Source organism: Ammospiza nelsoni, chromosome 17 (genome assembly GCF_027579445.1).
Source record: "Ammospiza nelsoni isolate bAmmNel1 chromosome 17, bAmmNel1.pri, whole genome shotgun sequence".
Lineage (NCBI taxonomy): Eukaryota > Metazoa > Chordata > Aves > Passeriformes > Passerellidae > Ammospiza > Ammospiza nelsoni.
This window is the reverse complement of record NC_080649.1, coordinates 11,933,958-11,937,500: the sequence shown is the minus strand read 5'-3', so window position 1 is coordinate 11,937,500 and position 3,543 is coordinate 11,933,958. Positions and strand designations below refer to the sequence as shown.

The window sequence follows — 3,543 nt, the reverse complement described above, 5'->3', positions numbered from 1 at the left end:
CCACCGTTCGATTTCCAACCCCCACCGTTCGATTTCCAAACCCAAACCGAGGCCATTCTGCTCGATTTTGGGCCCAAGACAAGTTTTGCACCTGGGACAAAAGCAGGACCTTCTCCCACCCCAGCGCTCCTGGGAGGAGCCGCCGGTCGCGGCCCGGCCGGCACCGCCCAGCAGCGCCCGGGAAACGCTTCCAGGCACCATTGAAAAATTGCAGTTTGTCTGTGCATATGTTTGGACTCTTTCCATGTTGTCCTGTTTACAAGTTAACCTAAGTTGGGGTGTTTGTCACGGGTCTTCTTGGTTTTGTATTTAAATAAATAAACGCGGCAAAGCGTCCCGCCAGGGGTTTGCTGCAGGTAGTTATATCCTCATGTGTAACGTGCTGCCACACGGCCAGCACCTTAGTAAATGATCAACTCACCGCTGTGAACCTGCCAACTTGCTATAACAACTCTGCTTTAAAAAAAGTGTTTGTGATCAGGCTTTCTCTTTGTCATCGTATGTGCATGCAGTATGATCAGTTGAACAATAACCATCAATAAAGTTTCACAAGATTTGAAAATGAAGTTTCTGTAGCATTTATATCTAAGGATGATAAATAAATTATCTTTAAAATTGAAACAGAGAGAGAAAGAGACTATATTAATCGATGAAAAATGGGGCAGTAACATATATTTATACTGGTGAGGGAATGAACCGAAATTTATTAAGAGTTCGATCCCCACATTTATTATGTAAGATATGCAAAACAAGCCTCCTGTTAATAAAAAGAAAAAGTAAATTTTGTTTAAACACCGTGATGAAAGCAAATTGAAAAATGTTTACCAAATGTTAGGCTTCCAATTTAAAGTGTGGATGAGACATCTTTTTTGGAATTGCACACACAAAATGTCTAATGTAGAGAATAACAGAATTTATTTGCAATTTTAATTTTCCTGAGATGGCTTTACAGCTCCCACTCTCCAAATGATTATATGGCGTTTTAGTCTATTAAAATTATCTTGAAAGGTTGAGGGTGCAGCCCATATTAGAAAATATTTTGTTTATAAAACTCCTACAGTACTCCTAGTAGTCATTTTAAAATGTATGTCTGAAATAGTTATGTAAGAAAAGCATTTGAAATTTTTTTACAATATATATTGGGAATGTTTTCACTTATATAAATAACTACTGATAATATGACTTATGAAAAAATTATTACTACCATATGTGGAATATAGTGACTTCTAAACAGATTTAAAAAGAAAAAAACCCTACAAACCCAGAAAATGTGTATATCTGTCTTTAGAAATTAGTGTTTATATCACAACCGTGATTTGTGAATAAAGAAAAATGGTTTGTAATATCAAAATAAAAGCTTAGTCTGAAAAGGTACAAATCCGTTGGTGTTCCAAGTCATTTTGCTTTCCCTGCTCGCTGTGTGGGTGCCAGGGCCGTGCCCACGGTGTCCCCACGGCCCTGTGCCCACGGTGTGCCCCAGAGCTCTGCCCGTGGGGCACGGGGCCGTTCCTGCTGGGGCTGGTCCCACCCGGTGCCAGCCCTGCCCCTGGGGTGTGTGGGGGCTGCTTGCTGTCCGTGTGTCTGTCCCCGTGTCCGTGGCCAGCGTGGGACAGACAGCCAGCAGGGCACTGGGTCAAGGTTTGCTGCCAAGGATGACAACTTCCACCCCCAGCATCAGCTGTGTTTCCCAGGCAGCACTGCATGATGCATGGGGAATAACTGGGGTTTGTTCACAGGGGTGGAAAAGGAATCTTCCACGCTTCAGATGCCAGTTATCCTCCCACTGAGCTCCCTTTCATGGCCAGAGCCTGTTTCTGTGCACACCAGGGGCAGGGAAGCAAGCAAAGATTGCTCTCCCACAGGCTCCTCCTGGCACTGCCAGCCTTGTTGCCCAAGCCACAAGAAAGGTGTCCACGTGCTGTACTTCTATGCCCATTAGCCCAGCGGGTCCAGATGAGGCTGCTGAGAGTACCTTGTGCCATGTCACATGCCTGCCAACAGAATTCTGTGACTCTTCTACCTGGGTTCCTATTTTACTCTAATTTGGCAGAGGAAGATAAGACAGAGAGAAGGGATTCAATATTGCTTGGGTTGCAGTTTAGCAGGAAGTTTTAATTTACCAAGTGCCTGAATCCTTTCAGGAAGCTAAAGAGAAGAAACCTTGATATTTGCCAGGAATAGTGGGGAGATATTATGCTGTGCCTAATTTAAATCTTTACATGACATAGAAGCACTAAATGTCCAAGTGCACTCTCCTGCATATCAGCTATGATGGATGCATTGCACTGCTTCCCTTGGTGGCAAGATGAATGACTGAGGTGGAAATACTGGGTAAGATTTGGGCTGAAGGCAGGCAAGAAGCATCTTGGCAGATAAACACAAGTGGGACACATAGACACACATGGAAAACCTGAAATGCCACGTAATTTTTACATGATTGGATTCGTTGCTTCTGTCTGGTATCATTACTTATGTCTAATGCAGTGGTGCTTCCTTTCTTAGACAACACATGATAATTTAATAAAAACTTGGTTGAACAATTGGCCAGAGAATGAGGAAGGTCCCACATGTAACCAAAAGACAAAAGGCAGTCATCTTTGCAGGGTATTTTTATTCCAATTATTTAAAGTTCCTATACAGCTTTAATTGTCTAGCTAAAATTAAATCAAAGCTTCATAGAAGATCTTAGAGCTGCCCCTGTGTAGGATGTTCTGTACTACTCTGTCCTTGGTCATCTTTTTTGGGCATTCAAATTATTAGCTTCTAATTTGGGTAAAATTTTAGGATTTTTTTTAGCTAGAATTTAATTTTCTTTAACTTTCTGGGAACCTTGTCTTCAGTTTCAATTGCTGTCATGTCATATTGCTGTTTCTTGCTTCAAGTGATTTTTTTGCAAGTTTGACATGTTCCTCTTGCCACATTTTTTCAGTTTTACAGTACAGATGCATGAGGAAAAAAGGCTGTGCAAATCATTTCCTCCCTAAAAGTAGAGCTGAAATACCATCATTTTGGTAGGTGTAAGGGAGAGAAGAAAGAAGAAGGAAAAAAGTAAAATAAAAAATAACCTTGTTTCAGTGGGAAGAGAAGATTCGAGTGGGAGGTGAGATCAGAAGGGAGACAATGATTTTGGGAGGTCTTTGAAGAATTTATGAAAGTGTCATCAAAAAGAGTCATTTTCCAGTATTATAAAAGTTTATCTTGATGCTTCATTTATACCTAAAGGGCATATGCTTCACCTCTCCCTGTAACAGGAGCTTTGTGCTGAGTCCTTCCAGACTTTGCAGGCAGCTTTCATGCCTCTGCAGCACTTCCCCAGTGCTCTGCATACCAATAATTGTCTCACAGTGCTTCACAAAAAGCACAATGGACGTGGCCTAGGATCAGAGGAAAAAATGGGCAGTATATGGCAGCATACCATCAACTTGAGTCTTTTCCTGAGGTAAGACAGAGATGAGCACTGGGAGGTAAAATATTAGAAGTGCTTTTAGATCCAAGAGCTCATCCTTATTTTCTCAAATGGAAAAGAAAGTTTTCTATTTCATT

The 3,543-nt window shown here is 41.7% G+C and overlaps 1 protein-coding gene across 13 annotated transcripts in view; it reads left to right on the top strand.

Annotated features, from left to right (window-relative positions):
- RBFOX1 (RNA binding fox-1 homolog 1) overlaps positions 1 to 1,378 on the top strand; it is a 1,162,992-nt gene extending 1,161,614 nt beyond the window's left edge. For all 13 annotated transcript variants that reach the window (XM_059484829.1, XM_059484819.1, XM_059484826.1 and 10 more), the window contains one exon: positions 1 to 1,378. This exon is cut by the window's left edge. The gene's annotated coding sequence lies outside the window, so the exon portion shown is untranslated.
- Positions 1,379 to 3,543: the final 2,165 nt, after the last annotated feature.